Raw genomic sequence first — 25,059 nt, 5'->3', positions numbered from 1 at the left:
TCTCACTGACTGACTCACTCTCACTGACTGACTCACTCACTCTCACTGACTGACTCACTCTCACTGACTCACTCTCTCTCTCACTGACTCACTCACTCTCACTGACTCACTCACTCTCACTGACTGACTCACTCTCACTGACTGACTCACTCACTCTCACTGACTGACTCACTCCCTCTCACTGACTAACTCACTCTCACTGACTGACTCTCTCTCTCTCTAACTGACTGACTCACTCACACTCACTGACTGACTCACTCACTCTCACTGACTGACTCACTCACTCTCACTGACTCACTCACTCTCACTGACTCACTCACTCTCAATGACTCACTCACTCTCACTGACTCACTCACTCACTCTCACTGACTCACTCACTCACTCTCACTGACTCACTCAGTCTCACTGACTCACTCACTCTAACTGACTCACTGACTCTCACTGACTCACTGACTCTCACTCACTGACTGACTCACTCTTACTGACTGACTCACTCTCACTGACTGGCTCACTCTCACTGACTGAGTCACTGCATGACTCATTGGCTGACTCACTGGCTGACTCACTCACTCTCACTGACTGACTCACTCACTCACTCTCACTGACTGACTCACTCACTCGCACTGACTGACTCACTTACTCTCACTGACTGACTCACTCTCACTGACTGACTCACTCACTCTCACTGACTGACTCACTCACTCTCACTGACTGACTCACTCACTCTCACTGACTGAGACTCACTCTCACTGACTGAAACTCACTCTCACTGACTGACACTCACTCTCACTGACTGACTCACTCACTCTCACTGACTGACTCACTCTCACTGACTCACTCTCTCTCTCACTGACTCACTCACTCTCACTGACTGACTCACTCTCACTGACTCACTCACTCTCACTGACTGACTCACTCACTCTCACTGACTGACTCACTCACTCTCACTGACTCACTCACTCACTCTCACTGACTCACTCACTCTCACTGACTGACTCACTCACTCTCACTGACTGACTCGCTCACTCTCACTGACTGACTCACTCTCTCTGACTCACTCTCTCTCTTACTGACTCACTCACTCTCACTGACTAACTCACTCTCACTGACTGGCCTACTCTCACTGACTGAGTCACTGACTGACTCACTGGCTGACTCACTGGCTGACTCACTCACTCTCACTGACTGACTCACTCACTCTCATTGACTGACTCACTCACTCTCACTGACTGACTCACTCACTCTCACTGACTGACTTACTTACTCTCACTGACTGACTCACTCACTCTCACTGACTCACTCACTCTCACTGACTGACTCACTCACTCTCACTGACTGACTCGCTCACTCTCACTGACTGACTCACTCTCTCTCTCACTGACTCACTCACTCTCACTGACTGACTCACTCTCACTGACTGACTCACTCTCACTGACTGACTCACTCACTCTCACTGACTGACTCACTCACTCTCACTGACTGACTCGCTCACTCCCACTGACTGACTCACTCTCTCTCTCACTGACTCACTCACTCTCACTGACAGACTCACTCTCACTGACTGACTCACTCTCACTGACTGACTCACTCACTCTCACTGACTGACTCATTCACTCTCACTGACTGACTCACTCTCACTGCCTGACTCTCTCTCTCTCACTGACTGACTCACTCACACTCACTGACTGACTCACTCACTCTCACTGACTCACTCACTCTCACTGACTCACTGACTGTCACTGACTCACTGACTGACTCACTCTCACTGACTGACTCACTCTCACTGACTGACTCACGCACTCTCACTGACTGACTCAGTCTCCCTGACTGACTCACTCACTCTCACTGACTCACTCACTCTCACTGACTGACTCATTCACTCTCACTGACTGACTCGCTCACTCTCACTGACTGACTCACTCTCACTGACTCACTCTCTCTCTCACTGACTCACTCACTCTCACTGACTGACTCACTCTCACTGACTGACTCACTCTCACTGATTGACTCACTCTCACTGACTGACTCACTCACTCTCACTGACTGACTCACTCACTCTCACTGACTGACTCACTCTCACTGACTGACTCTCTCTCTCTCTCACTGACTGACTCACTCACACTCACTGACTGACTCACTCACTCTCACTGACTGACTCACTCACTCTCACTGACTCACTCACTCTCACTGACTCACTCACTCTCAACGATTTACTCACTCTCACTGACTCACTCACTCACTCTCACTGACTCACTCACTCACTCTCACTGACTCACTCACTCTCACTGACTCACTCACTCTAACTGACTCACTGACTCTCACTGACTCAGTGACTCTCACTCACTGACTGACTCACTCTCACTGACTGACTCACTCTCACTGACTGGCTCACTCTCACTGACTGAGTCACTGCATGACTCACTGGCTGGCTCACTGGCTGACTCACTCACTCTCACTGACTGACTCACTCACTCTCACTGACTGACTCACTCACTCTCACTGACTGACTCACTTACTCTCACTGACTGACTCACTCTCACTGACTGACTCACTCACTCTCACTGACTGACACTCACTCTCACTGACTGACTCACACACTCTCACTGACTGACTCAGTCTCTCTGACTGACTCACTCACTCTCACTGACTCACTCACTCTCACTGACTGACTGACTCACTCTCACTGACTGACTCGCTCACTCTCACTGACTGACTCACTCTCACTGACTCACTCTCTCTCTCACTGACTCACTCACTCTCACTGACTCACTCACTCTCACTGACTGACTCACTCTCACTGACTGACTCACTCACTCTCACTGACTGACTCACTCCCTCTCACTGACTAACTCACTCTCACTGACTGACTCTCCCTCTCTCTCACTGACTGACTGACTCACACTCACTGACTGACTCACTCACTCTCACTGACTGACTCACTCACTCTCACTGACTCACTCACACTCACTGACTCACTCACTCTCAATGACTCACTCACTCTCACTGACTCACTCACTCACTCTCACTGACTCACTCAGTCTCACTGACTCACTCACTCTAACTGACTCACTGACTCTCACTGACTCACTGACTCTCACTCACTGACTGACTCACTCTTACTGACTGACTCACTCTCACTGACTGGCTCACTCTCACTGACTGAGTCACTGCATGACTCACTGGCTGACTTACTGGCTGACTCACTCACTCTCACTGACTGACTCACTCACTCTCACTGACTGACTCAATCACTCGCACTGACTGACTCACTTACTCTCACTGACTGACTCACTCTCACTGACTGACTCACTCACTCTCACTGACTGACTCACTCACCCTCACTGACTGACTCACTCACTCTCACTGACTGAGACTCACTCTCACTGACTGAAACTCACTCTCACTGATTGACACTCACTCTCACTGACTGACTCACTCACTCTCACTGACTGACTCACTCTCACTGACTCACTCTCTCTCTCACTGACTCACTCACTCTCACTGACTGACTCACTCTCACTGACTCACTCACTCTCACTGACTCACTCACTCTCACTGACTGGCTCACTCTCACTGACTGAGTCACTGACTGACTCACTGGCTGACTCACTGGCTGACTCACTCACTCTCACTGACTGACTCACTCACTCTCACTGACTGACTCACTCACTCTCACTGACTCACTGACTCACTCTCACTGACTCACTCACTCTCACTGACTGACTCACTCACTCTCACTGACTGACTCGCTCACTCTCACTGACTGACTCACTCTCTCTGACTCACTCTCTCTCTCTTACTGACTCACTCACTCTCACTGACTAACTCACTCTCACTGACTGGCCCACTCTCACTGACTGAGTCACCGACTGACTCACTGGCTGACTCACTGGCTGACTCACTCACTCTCACTGACTGACTCACTCACTCTCATTGACTGACTCACTCACTCTCACTGACTGACTCACTCACTCTCACTGACTGACTCACTTACTCTCACTGACTGACTCACTCACTCTCACTGACTCACTCACTCTCACTGACTGACTCACTCACTCTCACTGACTGACTCACTCACTCTCACTGACTGACTCGCTCACTCTCACTGACTGACTCACTCTCTCTCTCACTGACTCACTCACTCTCACTGACTGACTCACTCTCACTGACTGACTCACTCTCACTGACTGACTCACTCACTCTCACTGACTGACTCACTCACTCTCACTGACTGACTCGCTCACTCCCACTGACTGACTCACTCTCTCTCTCACTGACTCACTCACTCTCACTGACAGACTCACTCTCACTGACTGACTCACTCTCACTGACTGACTCACTCACTCTCACTGACTGACTCATTCACTCTCACTGACTGACTCACTCTCACTGCCTGACTCTCTCTCTCTCACTGACTGACTCACTCACACTCACTGACTGACTCACTCACTCTCACTGACTCACTCACTCTCACTGACTCACTCACTCTCACTGACTCACTGACTGACTCACTCTCACTGACTGACTCACTCTCACTGACTGACTCACTCTCACTGACTCACTCACTCTAACTGACTCACTGACTCTCACTGACTCAGTGACTCTCACTCACTGACTGACTCACTCTTACTGACTGACTCACTCTCACTGACTGGCTCACTCTCACTGACTGAGTCACTGCATGACTCACTGGCTGGCTCACTGGCTGACTCACTCACTCTCACTGACTGACTCACTCACTCTCACTGACTGACTCACTCACTCTCACTGACTGACTCACTTACTCTCACTGAGTGACTCACTCTCACTGACTGACTCACTCACTCTCACTGACTGACTCACTCTCACTGACTCACTCTCTCTCTCACTGACTGACTCACTCTCACTGACTCACTCACTCTCACTGACTGACTCACTCTCACTGACTGACTCACTCACTCTCACTGACTGACTCACTCCCTCTCACTGACTAACTCACTCTCACTGACTGACTCTCTCTCTCTCTAACTGACTGACTCACTCACACTCACTGACTGACTCACTCACTCTCACTGACTCACTCACTCACTCTCACTGACTCACTCACTCTCACTGACTCACTCACTCTCAATGACTCACTCACTCTCACTGACTCACTCACTCACTCTCACTGACTCACTCACTCACTCTCACTGACTCACTCAGTCTCACTGACTCACTCACTCTAACTGACTCACTGACTCTCACTGACTCACTGACTCTCACTCACTGACTGACTCACTCTTACTGACTGACTCACTCTCACTGACTGGCTCACTCTCACTGACTGAGTCACTGCATGACTCATTGGCTGACTCACTGGCTGACTCACTCACTCTCACTGACTGACTCACTCACTCACTCTCACTGACTGACTCACTCACTCACACTGACTGACTCACTTACTCTCACTGACTGACTCACTCTCACTGACTGACTCACTCACTCTCACTGACTGACTCACTCACTCTCACTGACTGAGACTCACTCTCACTGACTGAAACTCACTCTCACTGACTGACACTCACTCTCACTGACTGACTCACTCACTCTCACTGACTGACTCACTCTCACTGACTCACTCTCTCTCTCACTGACTCACTCACTCTCACTGACTGACTCACTCTCACTGACTCACTCACTCTCACTGACTCACTCACTCTCACTGACTGACTCACTCACTCTCACTGACTGACTCACTCACTCTCACTGACTCACTCACTCACTCTCACTGACTCACTCACTCTCACTGACTGACTCACTCACTCTCACTGACTGACTCGCTCACTCTCACTGACTGACTCACTCTCTCTGACTCACTCTCTCTCTTACTGACTCACTCACTCTCACTGACTAACTCACTCTCACTGACTGGCCTACTCTCACTGACTGAGTCACTGACTGACTCACTGGCTGACTCACTGGCTGACTCACTCACTCTCACTGACTGACTCACTCACTCTCATTGACTGACTCACTCTCACTGACTGACTCACTCACTCTCACTGACTGACTTACTTACTCTCACTGACTGACTCACTCACTCTCACTGACTGACTCACTCTCACTGACTGACTCACTCACTCTCACTGACTGACTCGCTCACTCTCACTGACTGACTCACTCTCTCTCTCACTGACTCACTCACTCTCACTGACTGACTCACTCTCACTGACTGACTCACTCTCACTGACTGACTCACTCACTCTCACTGACTGACTCACTCACTCTCACTGACTGACTCGCTCACTCCCACTGACTGACTCACTCTCTCTCTCACTGACTCACTCACTCTCACTGACAGACTCACTCTCACTGACTGACTCACTCTCACTGACTGACTCACTCACTCTCACTGACTGACTCATTCACTCTCACTGACTGACTCACTCTCACTGCCTGACTCTCTCTCTCTCACTGACTGACTGACTCACACTCACTGACTGACTCACTCACTCTCACTGACTCACTCACTCTCACTGACTCACTCACTCTCACTGACTCACTGACTGACTCACTCTCACTGACTGACTCACTCTCACTGACTGACTCAGGCACTCTCACTGACTGACTCAGTCTCCCTGACTCACTCACTCACTCTCACTGACTCACTCACTCTCACTGACTGACTCACTCACTCTCACTGACTGACTCGCTCACTCTCACTGACTGACTCACTCTCACTGACTCACTCTCTCTCTCACTGACTCACTCACTCTCACTGACTGACTCACTCTCACTGACTGACTCACTCTCACTGATTGACTCACTCTCACTGACTGACTCACTCACTCTCACTGACTGACTCACTCACTCTCACTGACTGACTCACTCTCACTGACTGACTCTCTCTCACTGACTGACTCACTCACACTCACTGACTGACTCACTCACTCTCACTGACTGACTCAGTCTCTCTGACTGACTCACTCACTCTCACTGACTCACTCACTCTCACTGACTGACTGACTCACTCTCACTGACTGACTCGCTCACTCTCACTGACTGACTCACTCACTCTCACTGACTGACTCAGTCTCTCTGACTGACTCACTCACTCTCACTGACTCACTCACTCTCACTGACTGACTGACTCACTCTCACTGACTGACTCGCTCACTCTCACTGACTGACTCACTCTCACTGACTCACTCTCTCTCTCACTGACTCACTCACTCTCACTGACTCACTCACTCTCACTGACTGACTCACTCTCACTGACTGACTCACTCACTCTCACTGACTGACTCACTCCCTCTCACTGACTAACTCACTCTCACTGACTGACTCTCCCTCTCTCTCACTGACTGACTGACTCACACTCACTGACTGACTCACTCACTCTCACTGACTGACTCACTCACTCTCACTGACTCACTCACTCTCACTGACTCACTCACTCTCAATGACTCACTCACTCTCACTGACTCACTCACTCACTCTCACTGACTCACTCAGTCTCACTGACTCACTCACTCTAACTGACTCACTGACTCTCACTGACTCACTGACTCTCACTCACTGACTGACTCACTCTTACTGACTGACTCACTCTCACTGACTGGCTCACTCTCACTGACTGAGTCACTGCATGACTCACTGGCTGACTTACTGGCTGACTCACTCACTCTCACTGACTGACTCACTCACTCTCACTGACTGACTCAATCACTCGCACTGACTGACTCACTTACTCTCACTGACTGACTCACTCTCACTGACTGACTCACTCACTCTCACTGACTGACTCACTCACCCTCACTGACTGACTCACTCACTCTCACTGACTGAGACTCACTCTCACTGACTGAAACTCACTCTCACTGATTGACACTCACTCTCACTGACTGACTCACTCACTCTCACTGACTGACTCACTCTCACTGACTCACTCTCTCTCTCACTGACTCACTCACTCTCACTGACTGACTCACTCTCACTGACTCACTCACTCTCACTGACTCACTCACTCTCACTGACTGGCTCACTCTCACTGACTGAGTCACTGACTGACTCACTGGCTGACTCACTGGCTGACTCACTCACTCTCACTGACTGACTCACTCACTCTCACTGACTGACTCACTCACTCTCACTGACTCACTGACTCACTCTCACTGACTCACTCACTCTCACTGACTGACTCACTCACTCTCACTGACTGACTCGCTCACTCTCACTGACTGACTCACTCTCTCTGACTCACTCTCTCTCTCTTACTGACTCACTCACTCTCACTGACTAACTCACTCTCACTGACTGGCCCACTCTCACTGACTGAGTCACTGACTGACTCACTGGCTGACTCACTGGCTGACTCACTCACTCTCACTGACTGACTCACTCACTCTCATTGACTGACTCACTCACTCTCACTGACTGACTCACTCACTCTCACTGACTGACTCACTTACTCTCACTGACTGACTCACTCACTCTCACTGACTCACTCACTCTCACTGACTGACTCACTCACTCTCACTGACTGACTCGCTCACTCTCACTGACTGACTCACTCTCTCTCTCACTGACTCACTCACTCTCACTGACTGATTCACTCTCACTGACTGACTCACTCTCACTGACTGACTCACTCACTCTCACTGACTGACTCACTCACTCTCACTGACTGACTCGCTCACTCCCACTGACTGACTCACTCTCTCTCTCACTGACTCACTCACTCTCACTGACAGACTCACTCTCACTGACTGACTCACTCTCACTGACTGACTCACTCACTCTCACTGACTGACTCATTCACTCTCACTGACTGATTCACTCTCACTGACTGACTCTCTCTCTCTCACTGACTGACTCACTCACACTCACTGACTGACTCACTCACTCTCACTGACTCACTCACTCTCACTGACTCACTGACTGTCACTGACTCACTGACTGACTCACTCTCACTGACTGACTCACTCTCACTGACTCACTCTCACTGACTAACTGACTCACTCTCACTGACTCACTCACTCTCACTGACTGACTCACTCACTCTCACTCTCACTGACTCACTCTCACTGACTCACTTTAATTGACTCACTCTCACTGACTCACTCACTCTCACTGACTCACTCACTCACTGACTCACTCTCACTGACTCACTCTCACTGACTGACTCACTCTCACTGACTGACTGACTCACTCTCACTGACTCACTCACTCTCAATGACTCACTCACTCTCACTGACTGACTTACTCACTCTCACTGACTCACTCACTCACTCTCACTGACTCACTCACTCTCACTGACTCACTGACTGTCACTGACTCACTGACTGACTCACTCTCACTGACTGACTCACTCTCACTGACTCACTCTCACTGACTGACTGACTCACTCTCACTGACTCACTCACTCTCACTCTCACTGACTCACTCTCACTGACTCACTTTAATTGACTCACTCTCACTGACTCACTCACTCTCACTGACTCACTCACTCACTGACTCACTCTCACTGACTCACTCTCACTGACTGACTTACTCACTCTCACTGACTGACTGACTCACTCTCACTGACTCGCTCGCTCACTCTCACTGACTGACTCTCACTGACTGACTTACTCTCACTGACACTCACCCACTCTCACACACTAACTGACTCACTCTCACTGACTGACTCCCTCTCACTGACTCACTCTCACTGACTCACTCTCACTGACTGACTCACTCTCACTGACTGACTCACTCTCACTGACTGGCTCACTCTCACTGACTGAGTCACTGACTGACCCACTGGCTGACTCACTGGCTGACTCACTCACTCTCACTGACTGACTCACTCACTCTTACTGACTGACTCACTCACTCACTCTCACTGACTGACTCACTTTCTCTCACTGACTGACTGACTCACTCTCACTGACTGACTCACTCACTCTCACTGACTGACTCACTCACTCTCACTGACTGACTCACTCACTCTCACTGACTGAGACTCACTCTCACTGACTGACACTAACTCTCACTGACTGACACTCACTCTCACTGACTGACACTCACTCTCACTGACTGACTCACGTACTCTCACTGACTGACTCAGGGCCTCATGTAGGTAAATAAATTTTACCGTTTCGTAAATACCGAGCCGTACCGAATCGGTAAATTAGAATCGGTAAGTTATATGTAGGTAAAAATTCGGTAACAGTTACCGATTCGGTAACATTCGGTAATCAAGAATCGGAATTCACCGAATCGGTAAATACCGAGGTGGTATTTACCTAATCGGTAAATACCAAGGTGGTATATACCGAATCGGAAAATACCGAGGTGGTATTTAGCGAATCGGAAAATATCGAGGATACTACCGCCTTCCCTTTACTAAGTAGCTAATATCATAATTATGCTATAATAGAAGGTCCCTTAGGCTTGAATAGGGGACCCCATACCTCAAAAATCAGCTTAGTGAAATCACATCACAGGAGCATCAGGAGCCTTCTCGCAGGAAGGCTCGTCTTCGGTCTGAATAATAAACATGATGTCTGTGACATGAAAAGCACCAACTTTCAGGTATTTGCAGCTGCGCGTGTGTCATGGCTAAATAGTGGGTCGAACAACCTAGAGTGGAAAACATGCATTGTGGAAAATTCCAGACTGTGTGTCACAGCATGTACAGACCAAGGTCGCTGCGCAGAGCTTGGGATGGTAACAACAGATTGCACTCGTCTGAAGGAAGTCTCGAGTCAGCAGTTTATTCAAGAAAGAACATGTAAACGCAGTGTCGTGTGCAAAGACAAAAAGATGGCTACATAACATTCAACGTGGTTATGCTAACTGAACAATGTATGTACGTATTCAGGGAGAACTCACTACACGCCCCCTTGAGCGAAGCAATATGTAATAGGCAAGAAAAGAGAGAACGCAGAGTTCAGTTTCGTCAGAGCAGAACAAGGCGTAACCAATGCAGCGCCAAAGTCCTAAAGTCCAATTAATTGCAGCATAAAATTCCAAAAAACACAATGCAAGTATAGTAAAAAACTCAAGCCGACCATCAGGAAGAGAAAAAAGAGAAATAAAAGAAATAAATGTTGCGCCAGGGTGCTGTCCAGTAGCACAGGCGCAATGGACGACAATCCAGTTAATCCATGAATGTATAGGCAGCATATGTGGCCACGGCTTCCAACAAAAAATCGTTTGCAGGGCCACTGAAAGTCTCAGCCATCCAATTAAGTAAAGAAAAGGAACATACGTGTTCTCCAACCAACGGAGCCTCTAGCACAATGAGAGGGCACCCGGAATGTTCCTCCAAATAGCTCATAGACAAGAAGTCGTAGGCTGCCGCTGAGATGTCCCAATTACCCAGGATACCATGCGCCGCACCACACGCCATGATCCGGACACCAGAACAGGACAACTCGTGAGACACTAAGGGCCTCATCAGTCGATCGAAATCCGGCACCGGAGACACCATGTTGGTCAAGCACAAATCCAGAGGCCATTCAAAGGGACAATCCAGGCAGTGAAATACAGGTTGTACGCAGGTGAAGTAGGAATACCTGAAGGATAATCCATAAGCCAGGCTCAAAGTCGCCAATGGCAAAGTACCATAGAAGTCAAGCATCCTATCACGAAGAAGATGCAGACGGGACAGGTGCTCGTGTGGCACAGAAGGAGCAGCCATTCCGGAGTATGAATAGGAAAAGCAGCACACCTGCCACTAGCGCCAGAGGCAGCGGGACACCTCCACAGATGCTCGAGAAAAGTGAATGAACAAATGCCGGAATTACACCAAAAAATAGTTTGGAAAGAGGTCACGAGACCCGAGGCCACATGTTTAAAAAAATGAGCCAGGCCGGTCGTGGACGAGGCATTGAAAATAGTTTGGATCAAAGAGCCGAAATGCAGGGGGAGGTCAGTATTCAGAGGCGCCTGTACCTCAGTGCGCGTATTAGCAACGTGAAGGACAAATGTTTCACGAGAGGAAGTCAAAGGCACCTCTTTGTGGGACAATAGCGCTCTATTCTGCTCAACTTGTTGAACTCTGCTTTCAAGGTTGGAATCGAAGGCCAGATGGAAACATCCAGCCGCACATGCGGGGGTGGAAAAAGAACAGTATTGCAGCAGACAACTTTATGCGAGACAGTTATGTACGGGATTCCCACTCACATCCCGCAGCAAGCTTCATTATTCAAAATTAAATAAATACCGTTTGCAAGCAGAGTGAAAGAAGGTGTAATCACAGGCACTGGGATACCTCGTAGGACGCACGCAAAATTCGGGGCTTGTACATTGCATGCGCCGTGTACTTGCATGTGCCTATTGTCTCATGTATGAATCCTAGAAGAGTGAGTGCTTAAGCTATTATCTATAACGGCTAAAGCCTTCTCCATGTTTGCTTGGTCAATATCTCTCAATCTGGAAGCCGCCTCACTGTGCGACAACTTGCAGACTTCGTTGTAAATAGCATACGCCCACCTTTTGGTTCTGCCACCCACTGGACCATTCACAAAATCATTCAATTCGGTATGCACATTGATGGAGTGGGTGGACTTCCTGATCCTGTAGATGTGCTCTGTGTCAGCTGGTGGACAGAGTGGGATGTGTGTACCATCAATGCAGCCAATGACATGGGGGAACTGTGCCATGTGATAAAAGTCAGTTTTAGTTTTCTGCAGTTCAGCCTGTGTGTTGTGGAAGCTGATGTAGTGGTGCATTCTCTGCATCATGGCATCCAGGAAATTCCTGAAGGAACGGGACAGGCAACTCTGGGATACACCACCCACCGCAGCTGTCACCACCTGAGAACTGCCGGATGCCAACAGATGTGGGCTGCAGAGCACCTGCACATGTGGGGGTATGGCGTGCGCCCTTCGTATTGGCTGGTCCAGGAGTGGATGCAGGTCCCTGATTAAGTCCATGATGGTTTCGGGGTGTAGCCTGTACCTCTCATGTATCTCTGCATCAGTCAGCTGGAATAGTGTGATGCGCTGTCTGTGGATGCGTTCCTCCCGTCGCCAAACCCTCAGTCCTGCTGCCTGTAGACGTAGGCGCCTTGCAATGACGTACATAGCGGCCAGGTTGTCCACGCTGTTGCATTTTGGGATTGCTTATCTGCACTGTTGATGGTTACCACCTGCTTTCAATCCGTGTTAATTACCGACTCTTATTTACCGATTTTCTGGGATTTCTTAATTACCGAGTGCTCCTACATGTCATTTTAATTTTTACCACTTCATATTTACCACTTCATATTTACCGATTCGTTAAGTATGTATTCGGTAAATCTGATTCGGTATTTTAGAATTCGGTAAATATGATTCGGTATTTACCGCCTCATATTTACCGAAAAGTGGTTTTTGGACTCCTACATCTCACTTGTCTGAATACCGGTCGGTAACGGCATATTTACCGAAATTCGGCCATTACCGACCGGTATTTGGCTACCTACATGAGGCCCTCAGTCTCCCTGACTGACTCACTCACTCTCACTGACTCACTCACTCTCACTGACTGACTCACTCACTCTCACTGACTGACTCGCTCACTCTCACTGACTGACTCACTCTCACTGACTCACTCTCTCTCTCACTGACTCACTCACTCTCACTGACTGACTCACTCTCACTGACTGACTCACTCTCACTGACTGACTCTCTCTCTCTCACTGACTGACTCACTCACACTCACTGACTGACTCACTCACTCTCACTGACTCACTCACTCTCACTGACTCACTCACTCTCAATGATTTACTCACTCTCACTGACTCACTCACTCACTCTCACTGACTCACTCACTCTCACTGACTCACTCACTCTCACTGACTCACTCACTCTAACTGACTCACTGACTCTCACTGACTCACTGACTCTCACTCACTGACTGACTCACTCTCACTGACTGGCTCACTCTCACTGACTGGCTCACTCTCACTGACTGAGTCACTGCATGACTCACTGGCTGACTCACTGGCTGACTCACTCACTCTCACTGACTGACTCACTCACTCTCACTGACTGACTCACTTACTCTCACTGACTGACTCACTCACTCTCACTGACTGAGACTCACTCTCACTGACTGACACTTACTCTCACTGACTGACACTCACTCTCACTGACTGACACTCACTCTCACTGACTGACTCACGCACTCTCACTGACTGACTCAGTCTCCCTGACTGACTCACTCACTCTCACTGACTCACTCACTCTCACTGACTGACTCACTCACTCTCACTGACTGACTCGCTCACTCTCACTGACTGACTCACTCTCACTGACTCACTCTCTCTCTCACTGACTCACTCACTCTCACTGACTGACTCACTCTCACTGACTGACTCACTCTCACTGATTGACTCACTCTCACTGACTGACTCACTCACTCTCACTGACTGACTCACTCACTCTCACTGACTGACTCACTCTCACTGACTGACTCTCTCTCTCTCTCTCTCTCTCACTGACTGACTCACTCACACTCACTGACTGACTCACTCACTCTCACTGACTGACTCACTTACTCTCACTGACTCACTCACTCTCACTGACTCACTCACTCTCAATAATTTACTCACTCTCACTGACTCACTCACTCACTCTCACTGACTCACTCACTCACTCTCACTGACTCACTCACTCTCACTGACTCACTCACTCTAACTGACTCACTGACTCTCACTGACTCAGTGACTCTCACTCACTGACTGACTCACTCTCACTGACTGACTCACTCTCACTGACTGGCTCACTCTCACTGACTGAGTCATTGCATGACTCACTGGCTGGCTCACTGGCTGACTCACTCACTCTCACTGATTGACTCACTCACTCTCACTGACTCACTGACTCACTCTCACTGACTCACTCACTCTCACTGACTGACTCACTCACTCTCACTGACTGACTCGCTCACTCTCACTGACTGACTCACTCTCTCTGACTCACTCTCTCTCTCTTACTGACTCACTCACTCTCACTGACTAACTCACTCTCACTGACTGGCCCACTCTCACTGACTGAGTCACTGACTGACTCACTGGCTGACTCACTGGCTGACTCACTCACTCTCACTGACTGACTCACTCACTCTCATTGACTGACTCACTCACTCACTCTCACTGACTGACTCACTCACTCTCACTGACTGACTCACTTACTCTCACTGACTGACTCACTCACTCTCACTGACTCACTCACTCTCACTTACTGACTCACTCACTCTCACTGACTGACTCGCTCACTCTCACTGACTGACTCACTCTCTCTCTCACTGACTCACTCACTCTCACTGACTGATTCACTCTCACTGACTGACTCACTCTCACTGACTGACTCACTCACTCTCACTGACTGACTCACTCACTCTCACTGACTGACTCGCTCACTCCCACTGACTGACTCACTCTCTCTCTCACTGACTCACTCACTCTCACTGACAGACTCACTCTCACTGACTGACTCACTCTCACTGACTGACTCACTCACTCTCACTGACTGACTCATTCACTCTCACTGACTGATTCACTCTCACTGACTGACTCTCTCTCTCTCACTGACTGACTCACTCACACTCACTGACTGACTCACTCACTCTCACTGACTCACTCACTCTCACTGACTCACTGACTGTCACTGACTCACTGACTGACTCACTCTCACTGACTGACTCACTCTCACTGACTCACTCTCACTGACTAACTGACTCACTCTCACTGACTCACTCACTCTCACTGACTGACTCACTCACTCTCACTCTCACTGACTCACTCTCACTGACTCACTTTAATTGACTCACTCTCACTGACTCACTCACTCTCACTGACTCACTCACTCACTGACTCACTCTCACTGACTCACTCTCACTGACTGACTCACTCTCACTGACTGACTGACTCACTCTCACTGACTCACTCACTCTCAATGACTCACTCACTCTCACTGACTGACTTACTCACTCTCACTGACTCACTCACTCACTCTCACTGACTCACTCACTCTCACTGACTCACTGACTGTCACTGACTCACTGACTGACTCACTCTCACTGACTGACTGACTCTCACTGACTCACTCTCACTGACTGACTGACTCACTCTCACTGACTCACTCACTCTCACTGACTGACTCACTTACTCTCACTCTCACTGACTCACTCTCACTGACTCACTTTAATTGACTCACTCTCACTGACTCACTCACTCTCACTGACTCACTCACTCACTGACTCACTCTCACTGACTCACTCTCACTGACTGACTGACTCACTCTCACTGACTGACTGACTCACTCTCACTGACTCGCTCGCTCACTCTCACTGACTGACTTTCACTGACTGACTTACTCTCACTGACACTCACCCACTCTCACACACTAACTGACTCACTCTCACTGACTGACTCCCTCTCACTGACTCACTCTCACTGACTCACTCTCACTGACTGACTCACTCTCACTGACTGACTCACTCTCACTGACTGGCTCACTCTCACTGACTGAGTCACTGACTGACCCACTGGCTGACTCACTCACTCTCACTGACTGACTCACTCACTCTTACTGACTGACTCACTCACTCACTCTCACTGACTGACTCACTTTCTCTCACTGACTGACTGACTCACTCTCACTGACTGACTCACTCACTCTCACTGACTGACTGACTCACTCTCACTGACTGACTCACTCACTCTCACTGACTGAGACTCACTCTCACTGACTGACACTAACTCTCACTGACTGACACTCCATCTCACTGACTGACACTCACTCTCACTGACTGACTCACGTACTCTCACTGACTGACTCAGTCTCCCTGACTGACTCACTCACTCTCACTGACTCACTCACTCTCACTGACTGACTCACTCACTCTCACTGACTGACTCGCTCACTCTCACTGACTGACTCACTCTCACTGACTCACTCTCTCTCTCACTGACTCACTCACTCTCACTGACTGACTCACTCTCACTGACTGACTCACTCTCACTGATTGACTCACTCTCACTGACTGACTCACTCACTCTCACTCACTGACTGACTTACTCACTCTCACTGACTGACTCACTCACTCTCACTGACTCACTCACTCTCACTGACTCACTCACTCTCAATGATTTACTCACTCTCACTGACTCACTCACTCACTCTCACTGACTCACTCACTCTCACTGACTCACTCACTCTCAATGATTTACTCACTCTCACTGACTCACTCACTCACTCTCACTGACTCACTCACTCTCACTGACTCACTCACTCTCACTGACTCACTCACTCTAACTGACTCACTGACTCTCACTGACTCACTGACTCTCACTCACTGACTGACTCACTCTCACTGACTGGCTCACTCTCACTGACTGGCTCACTCTCACTGACTGAGTCACTGCATGACTCACTGGCTGACTCACTGGCTGACTCACTCACTCTCACTGACTGACTCACTCACTCTCACTGACTGACTCACTTACTCTCACTGACTGACTCACTCACTCTCACTGACTGAGACTCACTCTCACTGACTGACACTCACTCTCACTGACTGACACTCACTCTCACTGACTGACACTCACTCTCACTGACTGACTCACGCACTCTCACTGACTGACTCAGTCTCCCTGACTGACTCACTCACTCTCACTGACTCACTCACTCTCACTGACTGACTCACTCACTCTCACTGACTGACTCGCTCACTCTCACTGACTGACTCACTCTCACTGACTCACTCTCTCTCACTGACTCACTCACTCTCACTGACTGACTCACTCTCACTGACTGACTCACTCTCACTGATTGACTCACTCTCACTGACTGACTCACTCACTCTCACTGACTGACTCACTCACTCTCACTGACTGACTCACTCTCACTGACTGACTCTCTCTCTCTCTCTCACTGACTGACTCACTCACACTCACTGACTGACTCACTCACTCTCACTGACTGACTCACTCACTCTCACTGACTCACTCACTCTCACTGACTCACTCACTCTCAATGATTTACTCACTCTCACTGACTCACTCACTCACTCTCACTGACTCACTCACTCACTCTCACTGTGTTGGACCTGGCCTCGTGGCGTGGTCCTTAACCCCCTGGATTGTGGCCGTTCCCCGCCCCGGCCGTCACGGGCCACCCATCTGGACTGCACCAAGGCCCTTCACCCGGAGCTACACGTGGTCGCATACTCCTCGTGGCTCCGCCATCTTGTTGGCATCCACGTCACACCGTGCCCCAGCTGGCGCGACCCCGCTCAACCCAGCCTCGACCCCAACGAAGCCCCGACATCGAGGCACCACGAACTGGCCAGGGGGTGCCGCAGGAACCATTCATCGCCCCGGCGGAGGACAGTATCGATGGGACCCCCAACTGTCCTCCCCTCTCGAGGTGTGATCACCCTGCAAACTCCCATGGGCCTGGCGCCTCTCCTGCTGGGCGTCTGGCCACCTCCACCCGGCCACTCCGCCCCCTCGGGCGCATAGGTCCGGACATCAAAGGGCTCCAGACCTATATCTGGGGCGACCCCACCACAGCTCGGCAGTTGTATCCCGGAGTCGAGAGCCCTGCTGATCGAATCGCGGCTGACCCTACGGAGACGAACTCTTGCCGGAACCATCACGAGCCCTGCTGACTGCGTCGCGGCTCCCTCCTGTGAACCCTTTTCTGAACCACCTGGAACATCGGAGCCCTGCAGACGCTGTCGCGGCCCAACCTCGCTGGAACCTTCCTCGGAGCCCTGCTGACGACGTCGCGGCTCGAGCTGAGCAGAAACCATCTTGAGAGCCCTGCTGATTGAATCGCGGCTCTCCACGAACTGTACGCCAGAGCCCTGCTGACGCCGTCGCGGCTCGACCCCTCCGAGATTGGAGGTCCTCCAGCGTGAGGATAAGAACTGGGCCCCAGGTACCCTCGTACCCCACTCTTGCCAAAGACTGTCCCGCTACCCCTACCCTTCCAAAGAGACATTGAGACTTTTGGTGGATCCCTCGATCCCTTCGTGTAAATATTGAACTCGTAACCTTTTATTGATGATAAAGAATTGCTTGTCTTGAGACAACCTCCTTGAGTCCGGTGTGGTGGTGTTACTGTGCTAGTACGGGATAGGAGAAGGATCTCTCAGGAGACTTCTCGGCAGTGCTCGGCTACTTCGTGCAGTGAGAGGGCCCCCCCTTGGTGGTCTCACCGACTCCTCGGGGTCCGCCTTCCAACATTTGGTGGCCAGCGACGGGATCCGAGCCGAACGCAGTACGTACCAGCCAGTACCCACTAGCTACCCATCCAAACGAATAGCATCATGAGCAGCCAGGAAAAAAAACGCAACAATGGAGTTCCAGCCCGAACGGCTGGAAGAATATACGCACAAAGAATTAAAACAGTTCTGCAGAGACAAAGGCATTGCAACCACCAGCCTCGGTACCAAGGAAGAGATGCAGAAAGCTCTGAGGGCATGGTTGGAGGCTGGGGCAGGCCCCTCCCAGGAAGAAGGGCCCTTGCCCCTGACGGAGACCACAGCAACCGCACTGACCCCGGCAACCGGAGGAAGAAAGAGCCTAGAAACCGGCCTCTCCGAGGAAGAAATACGAGAGCGGGAAAAGGTCCGGAGCCACGAACTAGAGCTCGCCCGACTACGGCTGGACGGCGAACTCCAGCTGGCAGAAAAGAAACTGGCCCTCGAGCAGCTACGCCTTCAAGAAGAAATAGAAGAGAAGAGACGACACCGGGAGTTGGAGGAAAAGAAACTAACTCTTGAGCACGAGCGCAGTCTCAAGGAGCTCGAGATCAAGGCCAAGAACGGAGGGGCCAACACCCCCAGTACTAGAGACACTCTACCGCCCCCCGAGGCCAAGGTGCATATCCCGAAGGAGGTCGTCAAGGAGTATTACAAGAATGACGATATCCAACAATGGTTCAAGGCCTACGAGGTGGCCATGACCTCCCATCGGGTGCCCCGAAAAGACTGGGGCGCAGGCCTGTGGGGGCAATTCCTGAGTGAAGGGCGGGACACGCTGCTCCAGCTACCGGAGGAGGTGATGACCTCCTACGATCACATGAAGGAGGCCCTGCTCACCCGCTACGGGCTAACAGCGGAGATGTACCGCCAGCGGTTCCGAGACTGCAAGAAAATCCCGGGTACCACATGGGTGGAATATGTGGACTTTTTCAGTCGGGCCCTAGAAGGGTGGATCAAAGGCAGCAAAGTAACCACCTACGGACAACTGGTCGACCTCATCGTCTGGGAACATCTTTCCAACAATTGCTTCGTGGAACTGAGACAGCACCTCCTCGACAGCAAAATGACCGACCCGCGAAAACTTGCCGTCGAGGCCGATCGATGGGTCAACTCCCGGGTCCCCCGGAGCTCAATGGGGGAGTACCAGAGGAACCCCAACGGACCCCCACGCCAGCGCGGTGGGGGGGGAGGGCCGAACAGGAACCGAGACCCTCCCGCTGGGGCCCCCAGGAGCCCCCCTCGAGGGCCACCGCAGCCACATCTTTCCCCGAGCCTAGCGCGAAGGGTGGGCCCGGCCCGACCCGGACCACGGCCACCAGTGACCTGCTATGGCTGCCAACAAACCGGACACTTTGCCAGCGACCCGGCCTGCCCCCTGAACCAAAGAAACGGGGCCGGCGGGCCCCCGCCCCGGCAGCTGACAGCCGCCGCCTTGGGGGGAGAGGAGGAAGAAGAGGTCCTCGACCGAGAAAACACTGAGTGGGAGCCGGCAGCCATGTCCCTGGTCTGCCTGGGTAGCCGAGAGATGGTACCCTGCACCCCCATCCCAACCAACACCCAGAAGTACCGGCAGCAGGTCACGGTCAACGGACAACGGGCCGAAGCCCTTCGCGACACCGGCGCCAGTATCACCGCTGTCCGCTGCCACCTGGTGACCCCTGAACAGATTCTACCGAATGTGCTGTGCCCTGTGCGGACGGCCGACAACAGTGAAAGCCTATGCCAGATGGCCCTGGTCCCCTTCGAGTGGGGAGGGGTGACGGGCCTGCTGAAGGTGACGGTGCGCGACGACGCCCCGGTCGACTGCCTCCTGGGGAACGACTTGGAGAGTTCCCCCTGGGCTCAAGTAGAACGACGAGAGCACCTCCGAATGTTGGGACTGGCTGATTGGGCCTGCGCCATCACCCGGTCCATGACCGCCCAGGCCCCCCGCTCCTCCTCGACCTCCGGGACTGCCCGACCCGAGGGGCTCACACCCCCTCCCGCCAGCAGCGAGGAGGAGGCGGACACCGACCCCGGGCCCAGCGAATCCTCCCCCGAAGAGATGGCTTCTCCGAGCGCCCTACCAGAACTGACGCAATGGCAACATGAAGGGGGCCCCACCCGAGAGCAGTTCCAGCAAGAGCAACAGTCCTGTCCCTCTCTCGAAGGGGTCCGACAGCAGGCGACCGCGCAAGCCAACGGTGACCAGACCGGCACCCACTGGATCTACTGGGCCGAGGGCCTGTTGTACAGTGAACAGAAAGTGGCAGAACTCGGGGCCGGCCGCGTGTTGGTGGTCCCCCTCCGCTTCCGGGAGTTCCTTCTCAACCTGGCCCATGATGTGCCCCTCGCCGGACACTTGGGGCAAGACAAAACGTACAGTCGTCTGGTGACCCACTTCTACTGGCCCCGGATGCGGAGAGATGTGGACAACCACTGCCGGTCCTGCCAGACCTGCCAAACCAGCGGAAAGACGGGGGGTCGGGTCAAGGCCCCCCTCCAGCCCTTTCCCGCCGTCAGCACCCCGTTTGAACGAGTCGGAATCGACATTGTGGGACCCCTGGACCCCCAAACCGCCCTGGGCCACCGCTTCATCCTGGTCCTCGTGGACCACGCCACCAGGTACCCGGAGGCGGTCCCGCTCAGAACTATAACGGCCCCTGTGGTAGGCCGGGCCTTGATGGGGATCTTCTCCCGAGTGGGATTCCCCAGCGAAGTGGTGAGCGACCGTGGCACGAACTTTATCTCCAGGTACATGCGGTCCCTGTGGCAACAATGCGGGGTCACATACAAGTTCACGACCCCATATCACCCTCAGGGGAACGGGCTGGTTGAGCGGTTTAACCGAACATTGAAAGGGATGATCCAGGGCCTGGAAGAACCCCTCAGGCGGAAATGGGATGTCCTGCTGCCCTGCCTCCTGTTTGCCTATCGGGAGGTCCCGCAGAAGTCCCTGGGGTTCAGCCCGTTTGAACTATTGTATGGGCACCCGGTCCGCGGACCACTCAGCCTGGTCAAGGAGGGCTGGGAGATGAAGCCCCGAGGCGCCCCTCCTGACGTCTACCGATACCTCCTGACCCTCCGAAACCAGACCCGCAAGTTCCGAGCCATAGCCGAAGCCAACCTCGAGGCCAGCCAGGAGGACATGAAGCGGTGGTACGATCGCAACACTTCTACGGTAGAATTCGAGCCAGGTCAGAAAGTATGGGTCATGGCCCCGGTCGAACCCGGCGCCCTCCAGGACAAGTGGACCGGGCCCTTCAAGGTGGTGGAGAAGAAAAGTCCCGTCACCTACCTGGTCGATCTGGAGTCCCCCCGGAACCCCCTCCGGGTCCTACATGCGAACAGGCTAAAACCCCACTTCGCCCGGACCGAACTGAGCCTGCTGCTGGCGACCGACGAGGGGGGCGAGGACGACTCCGAGCCCTTGCCCGACCTCTTGCAATCCGACAGTCACGATGGATCGATCGAAGGGGTCCAACTCGCCTCGTCCCTGACCCCGGAGCAGCGTAACGACTGCCAGCGATTACTGCGGGACTATGCAGCCCTCTTCTCTCTCACCCCGGGGGTGACCCACTGGTGCGTCCACGACATCGACACCGGGGAGAACCCCCCCATACGACACAGACCCTACCGGGTGCCTGACCGAGTGCGGGCCTGCATCCAGGCCGAAGTAGCGAAGATGCTGGCCCTGGGGGTCATCGAGCCTTCCGACAGCCCGTGGGCCAGCCCTGTCGTCCTGGTGCCCAAGGCCGCAGCTCCCGGTCACCCCCCGGAGTTGCGATTCTGCGTGGACTACCGAGCCCTGAATGTAGTAACCAAGACGGACGCACACCCGATACCCCGGGCCGACGAACTGATCGACCGCCTAGGGGCCGCTCGCTACTTGAGCACGCTGGACCTCACCGCCGGGTACTGGCAAATCCAGCTCACCCCCGGCGCCCAAGAAAGATCCGCCTTTTCGACTCCGGATGGGCATTACCACTTTCGGGTGATGTCCTTCGGAATGAAGAACGCCCCGGCCACCTTCCAAAGACTGGTGAACAAGGTTTTGGCTGGGCTTGAGGCCTTCAGCGCGGCCTACTTAGATGACATTGCCGTGTACAGCAACCACTGGGCCGAGCACCTCCTCCACCTGGAGGCCGTCCTGGCTGCCCTCCAGCGGGCCGGGCTCACAATCAAGGCCAGCAAATGCCAAATCGGCCACGGATCCGTGACCTACCTGGGCCATCAAGTGGGGAGCGGGCAGGTGGCCCCCCTCCAAGCGAAGATAGATGCCATCCAGACCTGGGAACCCCCCACTACCCAGACCGCTGTCCAGGCCTTCCTGGGCCTCACCGGATACTACCGGCGGTTTATCCGGGACTATGGGAGCATTGTTGGCCCCCTCACAGAGTTAACGTCCAAAAAACAGCCCAAGAAGGTACACTGGACACCCCGCTGCCAAACAGCCTTCGACACCCTCAAAACAGCCATGTGTACTGCTCCGGTGCTGCAAGCCCCGGACTACCAGAAGGAGTTCGTGGTACAGACGGACGCCTCCGAGTATGGGATCGGGGCCGTCCTCTCCCAAACTGACGAAAGGGGGCTCGACAGACCAGTGGCCTTCATCAGCCGGCGACTACTGCCCCGGGAGCAACGCTGGAGCACTATTGAGCGCGAGGCCTTCGCTGTGGTGTGGGCCCTCAAGAAGCTCCGGCCCTACCTCTTTGGCACCCACTTCCGGGTCCAGACCGACCACCGGCCCTTGCAATGGTTAATGCGAATGCGGGGCGAGAACCCCAAGCTGCTGCGATGGTCCATCTCGCTACAAGGGATGGACTTTGACGTCGAACACCGGCCCGGCAATGACCACGCCAACGCCGACGGCCTGTCCCGCTTCTTCCGCCTTGTCGAGGAGAATCCCCAAGGAGATGGGTGACTCTCCATGCCTTCGGCTGGGGGGGACGCCTGTTGGACCTGGCCTCGTGGCGTGGTCCTTAACCCCCTGGATTGTGGCCGTTCCCCGCCCCGGCCGTCACGGGCCACCCGTCTGGACTGCACCAAGGCCCTTCACCCGGAGCTACACGTGGTCGCATACTCCTCGTGGCTCCGCCATCTTGTTGGCATCCACGTCACACCGTGCCCCAGCCGGCGCGACCCCGCTCAACCCAGCCTCGACCCCAACGAAGCCCCGACATCGAGGCACCACGAACTGGCCAGGGGGTGCCGCAGGAACCATTCATCGCTCCGGCGGAGGACAGTATCGATGGGACCCCCAACTGTCCTCCCCTCTCGAGGTGTGATCACCCTGCAAACTCCCATGGGCCTGGCGCCTCTCCTGCTGGGCGTCTGGCCACCTCCACCCGGCCACTCCGCCCCCTCGGGCGCATAGGTCCGGACATCAAAGGGCTCCAGACCTATATCTGGGGCGACCCCACCACAGCTCGGCAGTTGTATCCCGGAGTCGAGAGCCCTGCTGATCGAATCGCGGCTGACCCTACGGAGACGAACTCTTGCCGGAACCATCACGAGCCCTGCTGACTGCGTCGCGGCTCCCTCCTGTGAACCCTTTTCTGAACCACCTGGAACATCGGAGCCCTGCAGACGCTGTCGCGGCCCAACCTCGCTGGAACCTTCCTCGGAGCCCTGCTGACGACGTCACGGCTCGAGCTGAGCAGAAACCATCTTGAGAGCCCTGCTGATTGAATCGCGGCTCTCCACGAACTGTACACCAGAGCCCTGCTGACGCCGTCGCGGCTCGACCCCTCCGAGATCGGAGGTCCTCCAGCGTGAGGATAAGAACTGGGCCCCAGGTACCCTCGTACCCCACTCTTGCCAAAGACTGTCCCGCTACCCCTACCCTTCCAAAGAGACATTGAGACT

This window comes from Triturus cristatus, chromosome 1_1 (genome assembly GCF_964204655.1).
Source record: "Triturus cristatus chromosome 1_1, aTriCri1.1, whole genome shotgun sequence".
Lineage (NCBI taxonomy): Eukaryota > Metazoa > Chordata > Amphibia > Caudata > Salamandridae > Triturus > Triturus cristatus.
The sequence above is the reverse complement of the archived record's forward strand: the minus strand, read 5'-3'. Positions refer to the sequence as shown.